At 45.0% G+C, this 21,670-nt stretch overlaps 1 long non-coding RNA gene across 1 annotated transcript in view; it reads right to left on the bottom strand.

The window, feature by feature from the left end:
- The window catches only part of LOC125459816 (uncharacterized), a 31,338-nt gene that overhangs the window by 7,180 nt on the left and 2,488 nt on the right, over nt 1–21,670 (bottom strand). The window contains exon 2 of the long non-coding RNA XR_007249111.2: nt 2,458–2,621. This is a non-coding gene — a long non-coding RNA (uncharacterized LOC125459816). The remainder of the gene's footprint in view (nt 1–2,457; nt 2,622–21,670) is intronic.

Here is a 21,670-nt window from a genome sequence, read left to right as displayed (position 1 = left end):
CCTGCATACCCCACTCTCACCCACAATCTCAAACCTGTTAGACAGTCTCAAGGACTGGATTCCTCTACTTGCCTTGCTCATAGTCACACCTTCTGTCTCTGACCACAGGCTGAATTTGAAGTAGTTAATCGAAGGGATGTGACTGCCTCTTGCAACTCAGCATACGGGTAACTCTCCCCATCCCTAATGTGTCAGAACGTTCAAAGGTCAGATTCCAGCTCATCAACTCTGAGCTGGAGTTCCTCAAGCAACTAACACTTACTACAGATGTAGGCACAACAAACCACATTGGCTCCTGCATCATTCAATTTCAATACATTGCCTGCCCCGGCATTTCTGTTTTAATTGCTTAGTTCCTAATTTAAGTTTTACAAATTTCATACTGGTGTTTCCGTTTGCAGCCTATAAGTATTTCCCCTATTTCCCCTCAATCTGAAAGTAATCTGTGCTAGAGAAGTCAAATACATAGTTGTCACCAGGCAATTAACTGTGATGTCATTCATTTATGCTTGGCCCTGATCCTGGGCTTCGATTTATCCTGTTAAAAATAACCTTATAAACTGTGAGTCAAAAAATAGTAAGCAAAAAGCTCCTCTGCCTCCTGCAACAAATTTCCATAGTGCCTCCAAATTCCCCGAACTGTAACTCACTTAGGCTACGTCTCACTCTGGATGCGATCTCTCCTTCCTGACTTTGCAAAGCATGGCAGCTTTGGAAATGAGGGTTTGATTGTCCTGTCGTTGTGTGATTAATGAATCCACTCTTATTTATAACATCCCTGTGCCCACTTATGATTTGCCCAGACAGCCCAGCTGAGCAGACGAATACATTTAAAGACATTTTTTCAATAAAGTACATCAGATGAGTGGCAGTTGCAGTTTAATTTAGATGGATGTGAGGTATTACATTTTGGTAAAACAAACAAATGCAAGACTTATACAATTATAAATAGGGCCTTGGGTGGCATTGTAGAACCGAGTCATCTAGGTGTTCAGGAATATAAGTAACTGAAGTTTGGATCATTTGTGGATACTGGGGTTAAGAAGGCATTTAGCACACTTGCCTTCATTCCTCAGACCTTTGAGAATTGGATTGAGGACATCGTGTTGAGGTTGTACAGCATGTTGGTGAGGCCTGTTCTAGAGCACTGTGTCCAGTTCTGGTCTCCCTGTCGTAGGAAGGATATCATTAAGCTGGAGAGGATTCAGAAGAGATTAGCCATGATGTTGCTGGGAATTGAGAGTTTGAGTTATAAGGAGAGTCCAGATAAGTTGAGACTTTTTTCACTGGAGTGTAGCAGGTTGATGGGTGACCTTACAGGATAAAATCATGAGGGGTGTAGATCAGGTGAATGGCAGGTGCCTTTTCACTTGGGAATTTCAAGACTGGGGGCATATTTTTAACGTGAGAGGAGAAAGGTTTAAAAAAAAGACATGGGGGCAATTTTTTAAATCAGGGAGTGGTTTGTTTGTGGAATGAACTTCGAGAGGAAGTGGTGGATACAGTTATAGTTCCAGCATTTAAAAGGCACTCAGATAAGTACATGAATGAAAAATGTTTGGAGGGGTATGGGCCAAGCGCAGGCAAGCGGGACTGGTTTAGTTTGGGATTATGATCAGCATGGATTGGTTGGACTGAAGGGTCTGTTTCCATGCTGTATGACTCTATGAATCTATCTGCTGAAAAATGCAAATAGAAAAGCTATGCAAACACGCAGGTCAGTCAATGTAGATGGTGAAGTCAGATCGGTCAACAATTCAGTTATAATCAGCCCTGATCCACTGAATGTTTGCAGTGCCCATCATGTCCAAAAACCTAAAAGTCAGTTGTAAAATGGTGAAAAAAGCCAACAAAGCCGATAAAAGGTAAAATTCAAGGTATTAGCTCGAGTGAAATAAAAATCATTCACTAATGAAGCCAGAAGTACACGCACAGCAACTGAAATAAATTAGATCTTAAAATTGGCCAAAAAGCAAAGTATGTTGGGATCCCCGAGCCAAAACAGACACAAGCGACAATTCTGCCAGGGGGCAAGTCCTTGCAAGATGCAAGCCCAGACAATCAAAACCGGAGTGGGCACCAGGAGGTGTAAAAGGGAAGCTCAACCCTTCCTGACAAACAAACAACACTGGATGCAAGGGGCAGACATGCCTCAGTAAGACAAAAGACCAGGAGTATGTTGTGGGATAAAACCAGACATCCAGGTCCACGAGCAAGCTCCTAAAAGGGGTCAAAAACAAACATGTTCTGAGGAAGGGTCACCGGACCTGAAACGTTAACTCTGTTTTCTACTTCACAGACGCTACCCGATGTGCTGAGCTTTTCCAGCAACTTTGTTTTTGTTCTTGATTTACAGCATCCTTCAGTTTTTATTCAAATTAAAGGGCTTGCTGTTAAGCAAGCCATCAAAGAGCCATGAGCAGCATTTCAAAGTGATAAAGCCAATTAATCTGATACCTCCAATCAGTCAAGTCTTTGGAAAGTTCCAGAAGGTAACCAGGAGGGTGCACGAACCCAGCTCGGCAGGACTTGGGTAGCCCCACTCTCCAGCATACCTAGAGACATGTTGGGATACAGCGGTGACCAGACCAGCTCACCCTCCAACCACAGAGAGAATCAACCTGTGAAGAGAGGAACAGACTAAACAATTCAACAGGCCAGCAAAATCTACGACTATCAGGGAAGTATTTTAGGTTTCTAAAGAAGCAGATTGTTAGAAATAGAGTGGTTCAAAGTGTAAAGTCTAACTCTTAATCATTGCTGTCTTCAAATAAATTTGCGACCTGGTTCACTGGCTGAGGACTCATGCTGTGTAGTCCTTTCCCGAATCATGCTAAGCTGCTGGTGTAAATCAACATTGTGTACACCGATCAAAGAGTCTGCAGGATCTTAGAGACACTCTGTCCCAGACAACAATGTGGACCACCTAATGTCCATTTATAGGCACTCAACACCAGCCTTACTGAAACAGCAAAGTGGGAAATCAGAGGGAGTGTGTGCAAAATTCAGATCAGGAATACAACACTCACCATTTGGTTAAGAACAAAGAAGAGTAATCCTTCAGCCAGTCTCAGAGGATGCTGTGCCCTCTTTATGTATATTCATTAGCATTTAGAAAAATGAGTGGTGATCTTATTGTGAAAGATAATTTTCTGACTGCTATTGAAAGTCTTGATGCTAAAATGGCATTTTCTCTCATGGAGGAATCTAGATTTAAGGATCACAGATTCAAAATAAGGATTCTCCAATTTATTACTGAGATGAGGATTTTCCATGGATTGCACCTTGCTGTGGCGGAGAGGGGAGGACCTAGAGAAAGCACAGTCCTAAACAAATCCTCAACGGTGATCCAGGTGGAAGATATTCATGTGATATTAATGGCTACTATGACAAATGAAGGGTGCAGCAGCAGGGAGATCCGGAGTCAGCGAGATTTACAGGCCATTGGAATTAGATCTACCTCCTGTCTAGGGGCTGTGTGTCTGCTGATGTGCAACGGTATTTGCATCTTAAAAGATACCCTCTACATGACATCTATCTTGAGGGATTCAGTGCAGTGGAATTTCATCAGTGAACAATCATACTCATTAGTGAGTGTTGCTGACCGCTGGTTTTTTTTCTCTCAGAGATCTGTTATTCATTGGAGCCCAGAGAGCAGTGGAGCGTGGGTGAAAAAATACATTAGACGCTGAGATAATAAAATGTGAGGCTGGATGAACACAGCAGGCCAGGCAGCATCTCAGGAGCACAAAAGCTGACGTTTCGTGCCTAGACCCTTCATCAGAGAGGGGGATGGGGTGAGGGTTCTGGAATAAATAGGGAGAGCGGGGAGGCAGACCGAAGATGGAGAGAAAAGAAGATAGGTGGAGAGAGTATAGGTGGGGGGGTAGGGAGGGGATAGGTCAGTCCAGGGAAGATGGACAGGTCAAGGAGGTGGGATGAGGTTAGTAGGTAGGAGATGGGGGTGCGGCTTGGGGTGGGAGGAAGGGATGGGTGAGAGGAAGAACAGGTTAGGGAGGCAGAGACATGTTGGACTGGTTTTGGGATGCAGTGGGTGGAGGGGAAGAGCTGGGCTGGTTGTGTGGTGCAGTGGGGGGAGGGGACGAACAGGGCTGGTTTAGGGATGCGGTGGGGGAAGGGGAGATTTTGAAGCTGGTGAAGTCCACATTGATGCCATTAGGCTGCAGGGTTCCCAAGCGGAATATGAGTTGCTGTTCCTACAAACTTCGGGTGGCATCATTGTGGCACTGCAGGAGGCCCATGATGGACATGTCATCTAAAGAATGGGAGGGGGAGTGGAAATGGTTTGCGACTGGGAGTTGCAGTTGTTTGTTGCAAACTGAGTGGAGGTGTTCTGCAAAGCGGTCCCCAAACCTCCGCTTGGTTTCCCCAATGTAGAGGAAGCCACACCGTGTACAGTGGATGCAGTATACCACATTGGCAGAAGTGCAGGTGAACCTCTGCTTAATGTGGAATGCCATCTTGGGGCCTGGGATGGGGGTGAGGGAGGAGGTGTGGGGGCAAGTGTAGCATTTCCTGCGGTTGCAGGGGAAGGTGCCGGGTGTGGTGGGGTTGGAGGGCTGTGTGGAGCGAACAAGGGAGTCACGGAGAGAATGGTCTCTCCGGAAAGCAGACAGGGGTGGGGATGGAAAAATGTCTTGGGTGGTGGGGTCGGATAGTAGATGGCGGAAGTGTCGGAGGATGATGCGTTGTATCCGGAGGTTGGTGGGGTGGTGTGTGAGAACGAGGGGGATCTTCTTTGGGCGGTTGTGGCGGGGGCGGGGTGTGAGGGATGTGTTGCGGGAAATGCGGGAGACGCGGTCAAGGGCGTTCTTGATCACTGTGGGGGGAAAGTTGCGGTCCTTGAAGAACTTGGACATCTGGGATGTGCAGGAATGGAATTAGAGGCTGAGTTAGGCAAACTTTTGATCTATGAGTCAGGGTTTATGGTAGGGGCACAAGGCTATGGGGAGTATGGCAAGGTAAGTAAAAAATGAAACCTCAATGATTTTAAGGAATGACCAAATGATTTACCCTTCTGTCTTCCTTAGAGTCATACGGCACAGAAACAAGCCTTCGACCCAACTCATCCATGATGAACAGGTCTCCTAAATTGAACTGGGGCCCTGCAACCAGTGTTACACTTGCCCATTTTCCTCCTCCATCTTCAATGTCTTCAGTACCCAAGGGCCCAAACATACCTTCCAAGTGAAGCAGCACTTTACCTGCCCTTCATGCAGTCTAGCCTACTGCATTCGATGCTCATTATTTCGTCTCCTCTACATAGGGGAAACGAAGCATAGACCACTTTGCAGAAAAAAGACCCTCAGTTACCTGTTGCCTGCCATTTTAACACACCACTCTGTTCCCTGACTAACATCTTTCTGTCCGGATTATTGCAGTGCTCCAGCAAAGTTTAGCACAAGGTGGAAGAACAGCATCTCATTTTCTGCCTGGGGACCTTGCAGACCTCTAAACTCAATATTGAGTTCAAAAATATTAGGAACAAAAACGAAGTTGCTGGAGGAGCTCAGCAGGCCTGGCAACATCAGTGAAGGAAAAAACAGAGTGACCCAAAACATTAACAGATGCTGCCAGACCTGCTGAGCTTTTCCAGAAACTTTGTTTTTGTTCCTGATTTACAGCAGCCGCAGTCCTTCCAGTTTTTATTCAATAATTTTGGGGCCTGAACTATCTCATGTCTTAGTCCCCTATCCCACACCCCAGGCCTTGTCATCACATAGTCTGTCGTTACAGACTACCTATTGTTAGCCACTAACATTCCCCATTAACAATCATTCACCCTCCCAGTCATATTGTTTTACCTTTGTCTGCCTAACTGTTCTCTATCTTTGGATTCCATATCCACTTATTAGATTAGGTTCCCTACAGCGTGGAAACAGGCCCTTCGGCCCAACAAGTCCACACCGCCCCTTGAAGCATCCCACCCAGACCCATCTCCCTATAACCCACACACCCCTGAACACTACAGGCAATTTAGCATGGCCAATCCACCTAGCCTGCACATCTTTGGACTATGGGAGGAAACCGGAGCACCCGGAGGAAACCCACGCAGACACGGGGAGAATGCCCGTGTGGAGTTTGCACAGTCTCTTTACCTTCTCTCACCCTATCCTTTCTTCTGCATATTAATGATATGTTCCCGGCTACCATCAGTTCTGAGGAAGGGTCACCAGACCTGAAACATTAGCTCTGATTTCTCTTCACAAATGCTGCCAGACCTGTTGAGCTTCTCCAGCAACTTCAGCTTTTGTTTCTGATTTACATTATCCGCAGTTCTTTCAGTTCCCATTTGCCTGTATTTGGCCTATATCCTTCTAAATTTTAGTTATCCATGTGGCTGTTCAGATGTCTTTTACATGTTGAAATTATACCTGCCTCTATCACTGCCTCTGGCAGCATATATGCACCACCTTCTCTGTAAAAATGTTACTCCTCAGGTCCCTTTTAAATTTAAATTTAAACCCCTCTCACCTCAAAACAATGCTGTCTAGTTTTGTACACCCCTATCCTGGGAAAAACCCTTGGCTATTTGTTTCTGTTCTCTTAAGGTGCCAAATGAGTGCTTCAGATCTCCACAGCAACATTGATTGTCCTTAAGTCCCAGTAGATTCAGGGAAAAAGATTCTGAAATATCAGTTACGCAAGCAAAATGATAAATAATTATCACAATCACCATCCTGATTATAATATTATAGTTGCACGTAACTACATAAAATGCAGTTTCCAAGGTTCAATTTGGTGAGCACAAAACTCATGCAAAAACATGTAAACACAGCTCTATTCATTTTAGAGGCAATTTATTTGAAATGGCATTACTGTTTTCGAAAAGCCTAACCTCAGGAATATAGTTGCCAAATGTCCATTTCAAACTACAATTAATTTCAACATCAGCAATAATTACCAAAGCTGCGCTCTTGTAAAAGCAATAATTATATTTATGCGAAATGCTGAAAGATTGTGCATTCATGAAAATAACTGGGGCTGGATACAGTTTTATATTAAATAAACAATGTCACTTAGAATCTGAGTCAGCAAAATGAGAGTTAGTAAACATTTTCAATTCTCTGTTTCCTAATTAACGAACTTTGTTCCAAGTCATTAATCTTTTTTAATGCAAAGACTACTCACAACCTCTGCAACACTTAGGCCTCCCTTCACTGATGGCTTTTTTGCTTTCTGCTTACAGGACATGGTAGATATCAACTCAGCTCCTTGGGCGATGTTCCTGTAACTTAGTCAGGAGATTATAGATTCAAGTACCATTCCAGTTACTGACCATGTAATCTATGGTGACACTGTCAGCACAGTGTGGAATGAATGTTGCAGTTATCATAACTGGTGTATTTTAAATGTAACTTGAATTGAATTAGTCTTATTGTCACACGTACTCATATGAGTCCAGAGAAAAGCTTGCGGCACATTTCGGGGAAAGTAAAAGATTCCATGGTACTCAACATTATGGTCAATGTTATCCCTAAACTCACATCAATAAAACAGCATACCTTGTAAGTCATTACAATTTGTGGGATTGTAATGATTTGAAATCAGACGCCGTATTTTTTTCATTGCAACACCAATAATATATTAAAAGCACTTCACAAAGAAAAGGGGCAGCCTTGTGGCATGGTGGTAATGCCCCTACCCCTGAACCAGGAGGGCATAGGTTCTAGTCCCACCTGCTCCAGACGTATATAATAACATTTCTGAATGAATTGATTAGGAAAAATCAGTCAACCTCCCAAAAAAAATCCCTCTGGAACATCTAGAGGTTATAAAAAATGATAATGTAATTTAAAGTAATTTTCTGCACAATGTTTATATCACACACTAAGACCTGCACTACCAAGTGTTTATTTACAAATACAGTTACAATATGCCCAAATAAAAAATGAACTTTTAAAATGTATTTCAAAACATGGATTATTAAAAGTTTGCACAAACTCCTTCCTTCTCCTGAACTCTACTTGACACAAACATGGATTTTTTTTGCTAATCAAAACAACAATTATTCACTTTAAATAAAATAACAGACTCAACTGCAAACGATGCATGCACATTTCTGATCTTTAATATTGTTGTGTGGAAACCAATAGGAAGCTGAACAATGTGCCTTCTTTATTATTCACTGGCTAGGCATGGGCATCACTGGCCGCATTTATTGCCTGTACCTAGTCATCCCTTGAGGAGGTGAAGGTGATCTGTCTTCTTGAGCCATTGTTGCAGGTAAACACGCATTGCCATTAAGGAGGGGATTCCAAGCTCTTGGCCCAGCAACGCTGATGGCTCCGACGGTGAAAAATTCTGCAGGATCACACAAAAAGTCCAGCCAGCGAGACCAATTTCAATGTCTGGAGCAACTTGCGGCATCTGGTTATGCATGTCCCATGTGTCAAGGGGAGATTCTCACAAAGCAGCAGTGAATTGACAATTAAAGGGCATTATTGCTTGTTAATAAACTAATATCTGCACACCGTCCCTCATCAATATGCAACTCCCTAACTTACCATCCCTGCCAAGCAATCTAATTGGCTAGAATTCTCAACATGGAGGTCAGAGCGGGTACCTGGTGACTTCAGCTGTTGCTTGCTTCAAATGAAACCATATCAGACGCGCGGCACAAACATTTTAGGGCATGCTCCATGGACACTGGACACACGCGCCTCACCTATAAGCACATTGGCATCCCACAAGTGCCAGCCGCAAGGAACGCTGCCTTGCCATATCTTGCCTTTTTGGGCCTTGCCCCTCAACCACGCAGATGTATCCTATTCCAATCAGTTGTGCTGGTATACCTACAAACAATGACAGATTTGGAAAAGACCTCTACATATTGTTCACCCTATCAAAAAACATTAGTCTCCTTCGGGTCACAAAGTCAGAGTGTCACAGAGATGGAGAGAATCGAAACAGACCCTTCAGCCCAAATCATCCATGCCTACAAGGTTTCCTAAACTGAACTAGTCCCAGTTGGCCTCCATCCCTCTAAACCTTTTATATTCATGGGGACGGCAAGGGGTGGCAATGGCCTACTGGTATTATCGCCGGACTGAAAATCCAGAGACGCAGATAATGTTCTGGGGATAATGGGAACTGCAGATGCTGGAGAATCCGAGATAACAAAGTGTGGAGCTGGATGAACTCAGCAGGCCAAGCAGCATCTGAGGAGCACAAAAGCTGATGTTTCAGGCCTAGGCCCTTCATCAGAAAATCTTTTCAAAACGTCAGCTTTTGTGCTCCTCAGATGCTGCTTGGCCTGTTTTGTTCGTCCAGCTCCACATTTGTTTTCTCTTCTAATGGTCTGGGGACCCAGGTTTGAATCCTGCCATGGCAGATGGTAGAATTTCAATTTAATAAATATCTGGAATTAAGGATCTAATGATGACCATGAATCCATTGTCAATTGTCTAAAAACCCATCTGGTTCACTAATGTCCTTTAGGGAAGGAAACTGCCATCCTTACCTGGTCTGGCCTACATGTGGCTCCAGACCTACAGCAAAGTGGTTGACTCTTAACTGCCTTCTGGGCAATTAGGGATGGGCAATAAATGCTGCTGGACCAGCAACACTCTCATCCTGTGAATGAATAAACCTGTCCAAATGTCTCTTAAGTGTTGTAGTTGTGCCCATTTCTACCACTTCCTCTGGCAGTTTGTTCCATTAATGCATCACCCTCTGTGTGAAAAAATTGCCATTCAAGTCCCTTTAAATCTCTCACCTCTCACCTTAACTCTATACCCTCTAGTTTTGGATTCCCCTACCTTGGGGAAAAGACCTTGGCTATTTATCTTATATCTGTCCCTCATGATTTTACAAAACTCTATGAGGAAAAACAAAAGTCCCAGCCAACCTGGCCTCTCCTTTTAATTCAGACCCTCCAGTGAAGCAAACAAAAACATTATAGATATTCTGGCCAATTTGAGAAGAAAACAATCTGTAAAAATTCCCTCTGGTCCCAATTAACCAATTGCAACAAGGCCAAAAGATAATTCACTTTCTCCTTCAACCTGTTAGCTGGCATTTCCACTGTTACAGAGAGATTATGAGTTCTCTCTTCCTATTCTCTTCACAGCTCCATAAACAGATAATGATATAGTTTTCTCTATTGTTGAACAAAAACGTGCAGACATATTTTTCCCACTCCCACTAATTATGGGCTCTGATGTTTTAAGGATGGTGATAAGACTGTGGTAAAGTTAATCCAGGAAGAGGGTTCAGTTCACATGCTTTTAGATCTGGGGAAAATCTCACAACATCAGCACACTTACAAACTTACAAAGAGAGATAGAACTGGAACGGATAAAGAGATTATTCAATTTGTTGCAGCTTAAATGCAAAACAGCTGAGGGAATATCAGCTTATCAATATCCCCATTTTTTTTTAACGTGGGAGTCCAAAAGTCCAATCATAGAGTTAGCAATCTGAAATGTCTTTCTGGGGATGTGTTGATTGGCTAGCCATCTGTTGAAGAGGTGCTTCTATTCAAAAGTCCCCTTAGAAGTCTTCTGGGGAGCTTTAGTGAAATGTGACTTCTGCTTCACTGTTTTGATGAAAGCAGATTTTTTTTTCCCCAAGCAGTGTATATTAATATAGATTGTTGGCCACTTTTCCCCTTGCCTTCTCTTTTGACTACCTTTCTCTTCAGACCCAAATGACCTAGTGTTTTAAAAGGCACTTATTTTACCAGGCTTTCTTGAGTTAGCAAAGAGTGAATTTATCAATGACTACATGTGGAAGAATTAGTAATGGAACACATGTACACAGAGATTAGAAATAAGACCTGAGTCCATGAGGATAAAAGTTTAAACAAACAGATATATTTGGTTTGCCCTTAGAATTGTTTGCAAAGACCAGATAGACGTACTTTGCTTCTGCTGCTGATGAGGTTCCTGTCTTCGTAATAAAAACAACACCTTTTGGATCATCAATATAAAAATGTCTGAAATTTGCTGTGATGATAGTATAGTGGTAATGGCTTTGCGCTAGTAATCCAGAAATCCAGACTAATGTTTTGGAGATAACAAGGCATGGAGCTGGATGAACACGGCAGGCCAAGCGGGGTCAGTGGAGCAGTCTAGACCTGAAACATCAGCCTTCCTGCTCCTCTGATGCCGCTTGGCCTGCTCTGTTCATCCAGCTCTACACCGTGTTACCTCAGATTCTCCCGCATCAGCAGTTCCTACTATCTCTGTAACAATGTTTTGGAGATGTGGATTTGAATCCTTCCATGGCAAACAGGGGCAATCTGGAGTAAAAACAAGCAATTGCCAAACTATTTTTTACACACTGAGGTGTTGATATCTGAATTACACTAAAAAGGGCCCCAAGCATATGTACACTATCTTCTGGGAAGTCCGTAAGACCATAGATCTTCAGCCTGTAAGATGTAGGAGCAGAATGAGACCATTCAGCCCATTGCATCTGCTCCACCATTCAATCACAGCTGATATGCTTTTCAACCCCATTTTCCTGTCTTCTCCATGTAACCCTCCATTCCTGTAATAATCAAGAATCTATCTATCTCTGCCTTAAATGTACACAATGGCTTTGCCTTCACAGCCCTCTGTGGCAATGAGTTCCATAAATTCACCACTCTCTGGCTAAAGAAATTCCTCCTTATCTCACTTCTCAAGGGTCGTCCCTTCACTCTAAGGCTACGCCTTCAAGTCCTAGTCTCTCCTGCTGGTGGAAACATCTTCTCCATGTCCACTCTATCATGGTCTCTCAGTATTCTGTAAGTTTCAGTCTGATTCCCCATCATCCTTCAAAACTCCATTGAGTACTGACATGGAGTCCTCAACTGCTTTTTTATGTGACCAATTCCTTCATTCTGGGGTCATTCTTGTAAACCTTCCCCAAGACCAGCACATCCTTCCTGAATCATGGGTCCAAAATGTCTTACAATATTCCAAATCAGGTCTGGCCTGAGCGTTGCACAACTTCAGCAGTACATCCATGCTTTTGTATTCTAGCCCACTTGAATTAATGTTAATGCTGCACTTCAGTCATGAGTAACTTGGACAAGATTTAACAGAAGTCTTCAGTGTATCAGCCAGTGTCATAGGAAATGACCGAACAGTACCCCAGAGCTTAAAAACGGGAAAGAGAGAACACCTCAGGGGGTATCCCAGTGACTAGAATAAAGGACTAGATTTTCTTCCTTTACCACCACGAACTCTCCAAATGAGTCCATTTGAATTAGTTTACAATTAACAAGTGCAAGGACTTCTATAACTAATCAAGAAGAGGTATTTTAGGAGAAAGTCTCCAGATTAGATTATAGAGTAGGATTCCAAGAGCATCTCTTGAGAGTCTGTGAAGGGACCCGAGAACATTTGAAAGTCTGCCAAACAGCGATGATATGAAAGGCAGACAAACACACCAGAGTCTGAAACTTTCTATCAGGGGACTTTGTGTCAGTGTTCTACCTACAACAGGTGAAGACTTAAACGCCCAGTTTAGTGGTCCTAACTGAGAAGTCAAAAGGCTTGGGGAATGTGATTGACACCTCAGATTGGAGAAATGTTCGGTCATGTCAACATGATAAAGCAATGGATTAGCGGCATGGTGGCTCAGTGGTTAGCCCTGTTGTCTCACAGCACCGGGGACTCAGGTTTGATTCCAGCCTTGGGCAACTGTCTGTATGGAGTTTGCACATTCTCCTTGTTTCTGTGCGGGTTTCCTCCGGGTGCTCTGGTTTCCTCCCACGGTCTGAAGGTGTGCAGGTTAGGTGGATTAAGCCATGCCAAATTGCCCGTAGTGTTCAGGGATGTGTAGATTAGGTGGGTTATAGGGGGTTGGGTCTGGGTGGGATGATCTGAGGTTTGGTGTGGACTTGTTGGGCCAAAGGCCCTATTTCCATACTGTAGGGATTCTATGGTTCAACACCACAGCCACAATAAGTAGAAGCAGGTGATGGTCTGCCTCATTATTAGTGACCTTGAGGATAAGGAAAATGGCAGATTGAGTAGGACACAGACATGGGTGAGGCCCTTATTGAACCTTACGCTTTCTACAGGACTGTGACCTGTAGATTCCTGGGATTCCACAGGAATTGGTACTGCGTCCACTAGGAGGCACGGTTAGTAAGTTTGCAGATGAAATCAAAATTGGTGGTATTGTGGGCAGTGAATAAGGTTATCTAAAATTACAAAGAGATCTTGATCAATTGGGTCGATGGCCTGAGGAGTGGCATACAGGGGGCTAATTTGGATAAACGCAAGGTATTGCATTTTAGTAAGACAAATATGGGCAGGACTAATCCAATTAATGGTAGGGCCCCAGATAGTTTTGTAGAACAGAGAGACCTAGGGGCTCAGGTACATAATTCTTAAGATTTGCATCATGAGTAGGCAGGGTCATTAAGAAGGCATTTAGCAGGCTTGCCTTCATAGCTTAATTCACTGAGGTTGTTAAGAATGTTGATGAGGCTATTTCTGGAGTACTGTGTGCTGTTCTGATCACCATGCTGTTGGAAAGATTATTTAATTGGAGAGAGTTCAAAAAAGATATACGAGGAACAAAAGCAAAGTTGCTGGAAAAGCTCAGCAGGTCTGACAGCATCTGTGGAGGAGGAAACAGAGTTAACGTTTCAGACTGAGGAAGGGTCACCGGACCCGAAACGTTTACTCTGCTTTCTCCTCCACAGATGCTGCCAGACCTGCTGAGCTTTTCCAGCAACTTTGATTTTGTTCAAGATTTATGAGGATGTTGCCGGGAGTGGAGTGTTTCAGTTATAAAATTAGGATTGGCTGGGACTTTTTTCACTGGACCTTACAGTGGTTTATAAAATAATGAGGGGCATAGATAAGTTGAATAGCAGGGTGTTTTCCCTGGAGTGGGGGACTTCAAACCTACAGGACATGTTTTTAAGGTGAGAGAAGAAAGTCTTAGAAATGACATGAGGGGTAACTTTTTACAGAGAGTGGTTTGTGTGTGGAATGAACTGCCAGAAGAAGTGTTGGGTGCAGGAACATTTACAACATTTAAATTATATTTGGATCAGTAGTTGAATAGGGAAGGTTTGGAAGGATATGGGCTAAATGCAGGCAGGTGGGACTGGTTTAGTTTGGGAACTTGGTTGGCACGGACTAGTTGGATTGAAGAGTCTGTTTCCATGATGTATGACTCTATGATTCCATTACCTGACTAAATAATTCTGAAAAATATCAAAACTGAGACTTCTTGTTCACCCTGCTGGATGCAGAGCAGCAGCTAGCAGACGTACTGAGGCTGCTCATTGCATGCAAGGGCGTGTGCAGAGACAAGCCAGGCTACACTAACTATCATGTGATGTGGGTGAGGGAGAGGCCTCTTTCATAAGGTGATATTCCCTATCAGCTAGGTCCAGACAGGCCCACCCAGGTTCAGGAGGACATTAACTACATGTTGGAGCACCAACTAACAGAGTCTAGTTGCAGTAGCTAGAGATCCTCAGTTTTGTTTGTGTCCAAGCTGGATGGCTCCACCAGGCTCTCTACTGATCACCAAAAAGAGGATGCGATGACCAGAGCTGACTGCTTGAAGACAGATGGGGTAGATAAAGCAGCCTACATTTTCAAAGTAGATTTACTCGAGGGGTACTGCAAGTTTTTTTGCCCACTCAAAGGAAATCTCTTGTAACTCTGGACAGATTACACCAACTTCAAGTCATGTCATTTGTCTCATCCGCCTTTCAGTGCTATGAGCTAATTGTGTGTTTCTGATGAAGGGTCTAGGCCTGAAATGTCAGCTTTTCTGCTCCTCTGGTGTTGCTTGGCCTGCTGTGTTCGTCCAGCTCCACACTTTATTATCTCTGATTCTCCAGCATCTGCAGTTCCCATTATCTCTTTAAACAAACATTTAGGAATAAGTGAAATACCTTCACTGTTGTTAACGTAGAACAAAGCCATAAACAAAACCATACAGAAGGACTTGAAAGTTTTTGAAGTAAGTGTAAAAAGACACATTTTTGTGAAGACTCTTTCTTGTGTTGCACTCTTCAGGATATTTTGCAAAAATACCAAATTAAGGTTTTGTAAAAGGTGTTAGATAAATTAGAACCATTTGCTTTCCCTCCTTACCCGCCTCTTACTTGCTGTTATCATCCTTCTAAAAAATAGCTCAGTGTCTGTACACAGAAATAACCATTCAGCCTCAAGACCGATGTCAAAGGTGGGTAAGCTGTTGGAGGGGACTCTGAGAGGCAGGATCTATGTGCATTTGGAAAGCCAAGGACAATCAGCATAGCTTTGTGCATGGGAAATCAAGTCTCACAAACTTGGCAGAGTTTTTTTGAAGAAGTGACCAAGAAGCAAGATAACAGCAGAGCAATAGACATTGTCTAAATGGACTTCAAGGCCTTCAACAAGGCTCCACACAGTAGACTGGTTAGATCGCATGACATCCAGGGAAAGTAACCAATTGGTTACAAAATTGACTTGATGGTAGGGAACAGAGGGTGGTAGTAGAGTGTTGTTGTTCAGACTAGCGGCCTATAACCAATGGTGTGCCATAGGATCAGTGCTGGGTCCACCTTTGTTTATCATTCATGCAAATGATTTGGATGAAAGAATATAGGAGGCATGGTTAGCAAGTTTGTAGGTGACAGCAGAATTGTTGGTATAGTGGACAATGAAGAAGGTTATCCAAGAAGACAATGGGACTTGATCAACCGAGCCAGTGAACGAGGAATGGCAGTTGAAGTTTAATTTATATAAGTATGAGGTGTTGCATTTTGGTAAGATCAACAAGGGCAGGACTTGTTCAGGATAGCCTGGGGAGCCTGGGGAGTCTTGTCGATAAGAGAGACCAAGGCGTGCAGATACATAGTTCCTTAAAGGTGGTGTCACAGGTAGACAGGGTAGTGAAGAATTTGTTTGGCATGCTTGTCTTCATTGGCCTGAGCATTGGGTATCACAATTGGAGAGTAAAGACATTGGTAAGGGCCCTTTTGGAGTACTGCATACAAGTCTGCTTGCCCTGCTATTGGAAGGATGTTATTAAACTGATAAGGGTACAACAGAGATTTACAAGGCTGTTACCAAGACTGGAAGGTTTGAGATGTAAGGAGAGGCTGGATAGGCTGAGACTTTCTTCCCTGGAGCATAGGAGACTGAGGGTTGACCTTACAGAGGTTTATAAAATCATGAGAGGCATAGATAAGATGAATAGCAAAGGTCTTTTCCCCAAGGTAGGGAAGTCCAAAACTAGGAAGCATAGGTTTAAAGTGATAGGGGAAAGATGTAAATGGAAGCTGAGGGGCATCACATTCACACCGAGGTTAGTGCATGTACGGAATGAGCTGCCAGAAGAAGTGGTAGAGGTGAGCACAGTTACAACATTTAAATGACATCCGAATGGGTACACGGATAGGAAAGATTTAGACAGATATGAGCTAAAGGCAGGCAAATGAGGCTAAGATAACAAAATGTGAGGCTGGATAAACACAGCAGGCCCAGCAGCATCTCAGGAGCACAAAAGCTGACGTTTCGGGCCTAGACCCTTCATCAGACACAGCCACATCAGCAAATGAGGCTAGCTCAGTTTAAGAAATCTGGTTGGCATGGATAAGTTGGGCTGAAGGGTCTGTTTTTGTGCTATATGATTCTATGACTCTGTGACAGTGCTTTTCTTTTTCTAGGGAATACCCACTTAATCTCATCCCATTCTCCTCCAATAACTTCTTCAAACAGCTTCTAATTTTCTTTTAAAATAATGTGGAACAACAACCATCATTCAGAAATTTCTCCTTTTAACTTCTTATTTCTTGTTATGATTATACATTAAACATGGGCCTTCTCAGAATCATTTTGCAGACCGCCAGAAAGAATCTCTCATTATTCATATTTATTTTCTTACATTCTTCATAAACAACAGTGAGTGTATTCTATTAGTACTTAAATGGCTGTAACATTTTTGGGCACCCTGAGTTCGTGAAAGGCATCAATAAACGCCACTTAACTTGATAATAAAGTGTGAGGCTGGATGAACACAGCAGGCCAAGCAGCATCTCAGGAGCACAAAAGCTGACGTTTCGGGCCTAGACCCTTCATCAGAGAGGGGGATGGGGTGAGGGTTCTGGAATAAATAGGGAGAGAGGGGGAGGCGGACCGAAGATGTAGAGAAAAGAAGATAGGTGGAGAGGAGAGTATAGGTGGGGAGGTAGGGAGGAGATAGGTCAGTCCAGGGAAGACGGACAGGTCAACCTTCAGTTCACCTGGACCATCTCCAGCACATCCCTCACCTTCCTGGATCTCTCAGTCTCCATCTCAGGCAACCAGCTTGCAACTGATGTCCACTTCAACCCCACCGACTCCCACAGCTACCTAGAATACACCTCCTCCCACCCACCCTCCTGCAAAAATTCCATCCCCTATTCCCAATTCCTCTGCCTCCACCGCATCTGCTCCCACGATGAGGCATTCCACTCCCGCACATCCCAGATGTCCAAGTTCTTCAAGGACTGCACCTTTCCCCCCACAGTGGTCAAGAACGCCCTTGACCGCGTATCCCGCATTTCCCGCAACACATCCCTCACACCCCGCCCCTGCATCAACCGCCCAAAGAGGATCCCCCTCATTCTCACACACCACCCCACCAACCTCCGGATACAACGCATCATCCTCCGACACTTCCGCCATCTACAATCCGACCCCACCACCCAAGACATTTTTCCATCCCCACCCTTGTCTGCTTTCTGAAGAGACCACTCTCTCCGTGACTCCCTTGTTCGCTCCACACTCCCCTCCAACCCCACCACACCTGGCACCTTCCCCTGCAACCGCAGGAAATGCTACACTTGTCCCCACACCTCCTCCCTCACCCCTATCCCAGGCCCCAAGATGACTTTCCATATTAAGCAGATGTTCACCTACACATCTGCCAATGTGGTATACTGTATCCATTGTACCCGGTGTGGTTTCCTCTACATTGGGGAGACCAAGCAGAGGCTTGGGGACCGCTTTGCAGAACACCTCCACTCGGTTTGCAATAAACAACTGCACCTCCCAGTCGCAAGCCATTTCCACTCCCCTCCCATTCTTTAGATGATATGTCCATCATGGGCCTCCTGCAGTGCCACAATGATGCCACCCGAAGGTTGCAGGAACAGCAACTCATATTCCGCTTGGGAACCCTGCAGCCCAATGATATCAATGTGGACTTCACCAGCTTCAAAATCTCCCCTTTCCCCACTGCATCCCAAAACCAGCCCAGTTCGTCCCCTACCGCCACAGCTTCACACAACCAGCCCAGCTCTTCCCCTCCCCCCACTGCATCCCAAAACCAGCCCAGCCTGTCTCTGCCTCCCTAACCTGTTCTTCCTCTCACCCATCCCTTCCTCCCACCCCAAGCCGCACCTCCATTTCCTACCTACTAACCCCATCCCACCTCCTTGACCTGTCCGTCGTCCCTGGACTGACCTATCCCCTCCCTCCCTACCTCCCCACCTATACTCTCCTCTCCACCTATCTTCTTTTCTCCCCATCTTCGGTCCGCCTCCCCCTCTCTCCCTATTTATTCCAGAACCCTCTCCCCATCCCCCTCTCTGACGAAGGGTCTAGGCCCGAAACATCAGCTTTTGTGCTCCTGAGATGCTGCTTGGCCTGCTGTGTTCATCCAGCTCCACACTTTGTTATCTCGGATTCTCCAGCATCTGCAGTTCCCATTATCCCTGCCACTTAACTTGATTTCCTTTGCTATCTGCCTACTGTGTTTAATTACACACGATATGTGAGCAACTTGAACAGGGCATTAAATAGTCTATTATTAGAAGGTTATAATTCTTAAGACTTCAACATTATAATTCATGAAAGTAATACGTTACACATCATCAAAAAACAGGCTTTTTTTTCTCCCTCCCCGTTTTGTTTTATTTGTAAAGGTTGTGTAGAAAATGAATAAGGCACAATTAACATTAATTGCCTAGCCCATGCCCCAAGGCATTGAAATTGGATCACACCAATATTGTTAAATGAGAGTTGTCAGGATTTAATATGATCATCCTAATCAGGACACCTAGAATAATACACAGAGCAAGCTGAACATTAATCAGTTTCCAGCAGTTGGTCGGGGTTGGGGGGTGGGGAGCGATGGAAGGAGCTGAACTCTAGTTACTCACTGATCCCTCACGCACAGGGCATTTCAACACCAAGCCTTAAGACAGAGTCACTTAATTATAAGTAGAAGAATGGCCCGTGACACACTGGAGAGGAAGGGCAGTTATCTTTTTTAAAAATTGTACAAAAGGAAATCATTACAAAATGTAAAGGCTGAACAGGTTGGTGCTATATATCCAGAAAAGAGAACAATGAGGGGTGACCTGATAACAGCTCTTTCATATGACAAAGGACTTTGAAAGGGTAAATTCAAGAAAGATGTATACATTTGTGGAGGAGAGAACATAGCCAGGGACCACAAAACAAAAATAGTCACTTTTGAATCCAGAAAGAATTTCAGGAGAAACTCCTTTTCTTAGAGTGGGGACTATAGCAACTCAGTACCATGTGGAGCAGTTGAGACATATTCAATTGATATAGATAAAAGGATGCTGAATAAATCTATTTTTATTCATTCGCAGAATAATGGTGACATTAACTAAGCCAGCATTTATTACTCATCAGTAGGTGCCCTTGAGAAGGTGATGGTGAGCAGCTTTCTTGAACCACTGCAGTTCTTAGCATGTCGGAATACTTACTGTATTGTGAGGGAGGGAGTTTCAGAGTGTTGACTCAGCCACGGAAAAGGGATGGGGATGTAGTTCCTAATTAGGGTGGTGCGTGGTTTGATGATGCTCCCATGCATCTGCTGTGCATGTCTTCCTGTGGCACAATTTATACAAACATAGGAATCAGAAGTAGGAGATAGCAGGAACTGCAGATGCTGGAGTCAGAGAGAACATAATGCGGAGCTGGAGGGACACAGCAGGTCAGGCAGTGTCAGACGAGCCACAAAGTTGACGTTTTGAGTGAGGGTCCTTCTTTCTGAAGAAGGGTCCCAACCCAAAATGTCAACTTTCCTGCTCCTCTGATGCTGCCTGACCCGTTGTGTTCATCCAGCTCTGCACTGTATTATCTCTGAATCAGAAGTAGGTCATTCACTCCTCAATATAATAAAATGTGAGGCTGGATGAACACAGCAGGCCAAGCAGCATCTCAGGAGCACAAAAGCTGACGTTTCGGGCCTAGACCCTTCATCAGAGAGGGGGATGGGGGGAGGGAACTGGAATAAATAGGGAGAGAGGGGGAGGCGGACCGAAGATGGAGAGCAAAGAAGATAGGTGGAGAGGGTGTAGGTGGGGAGGTAGGGAGGGGATAGGTCAGTCCAGGGAAGACGGACAGGTCAAGGAGGTGGGATGAGGTTAGTAGGTAGCTGGGGGTGCGGCTGGGGGTGGGAGGAAGGGATGGGTGAGAGGAAGAACCGGTTAGGGAGGCAGAGACAGGTTGGACTGGTTTTGGGATGCAGTGGGTGGGGGGGAAGAGCTGGGCTGGTTGTGTGGTGCAGTGGGGGGAGGGGATGAACTGGGCTGGTTTAGGGATGCAGTGGGGGAAGGGGAGATTTTGAAACTGGTGAAGTCCACATTGATACCATATGGCTGCAGGGTTCCCAGGCGGAATATGAGTTGCTGTTCCTGCAACCTTCGGGTGGCATCATTGTGGCAGTGCAGGAGGCCCATGATGGACATGTCATCAAGAGAATGGGAGGGGGAGTGGAAATGGTTTGCGACTGGGAGGTGCAGATGTTTGTTGCGAACTGAGCGGAGGTGTTCTGCAAAGCGGTCCCCAAGCCTCCGCTTGGTTTCCCCAATGTAGAGAAAGCCGCACCGGGTACAGTGGATGCAGTATACCACATTGGCAGATGTGCAGGTGAACCTCTGCTTAATGTGGAATGTCATCTTGGGGCCTGGGATGGGGGTGAGGGAGGAGGTGTGGGGACAAGTGTAGCATTTCCTGCGGTTGCAGGGGAAGGTGCCGGGTGTGGTGGGGTTGGAGGGCAGTGTGGAGCGAACAAGGGAGTCACGGAGAGAGTGGTCTCTCCGGAAAGCAGACAGGGGTGGGGATGGAAAAATGTCTTGGGTGGTGGGGTCGGATTACACCACCCTACCAACCTCCGGAATCTCACACACCACCCTACCAACCTCCGGATACAACGCATTATCCTCCGACACTTCCGCCATTTACAATCCGACCCCACCACCCAAGACATTTTTCCATCCCCACCCCTGTCTGCTTTCCGGAGAGACCACTCTCTCCGTGACTCCCTTGTTCGCTCCACACTGCCCTCCAACCCCACCACACCCGGCACCTTCCCCTGCAACCGCAGGAAATGCTACACTTGTCCCCACACCTCCTCCCTCACCCCCATCCCAGGCCCCAAGATGACATTCCACATTAAGCAGAGGTTCACCTGCACATCTGCCAATGTGGTATACTGCATCCACTGTACCCGGTGCGGCTTTCTCTACATTGGGGAAACCAAGCGGAGGCTTGGGGACCGCTTTGCAGAACACCTCCGCTCAGTTCGCAACAAACATCTGCACCTCCCAGTCGCAAACCATTTCCACTCCCCCTCCCATTCTCTTGATGACATGTCCATCATGGGCCTCCTGCACTGCCACAATGATGCCACCCGAAGGTTGCAGGAACAGCAACTCATATTCCGCCTGGGAACC

This window comes from Stegostoma tigrinum, chromosome 16, assembly GCF_030684315.1.
Source record: "Stegostoma tigrinum isolate sSteTig4 chromosome 16, sSteTig4.hap1, whole genome shotgun sequence".
Lineage (NCBI taxonomy): Eukaryota > Metazoa > Chordata > Chondrichthyes > Orectolobiformes > Stegostomatidae > Stegostoma > Stegostoma tigrinum.
This window is presented reverse-complemented; position numbering and strand designations above follow the sequence as displayed.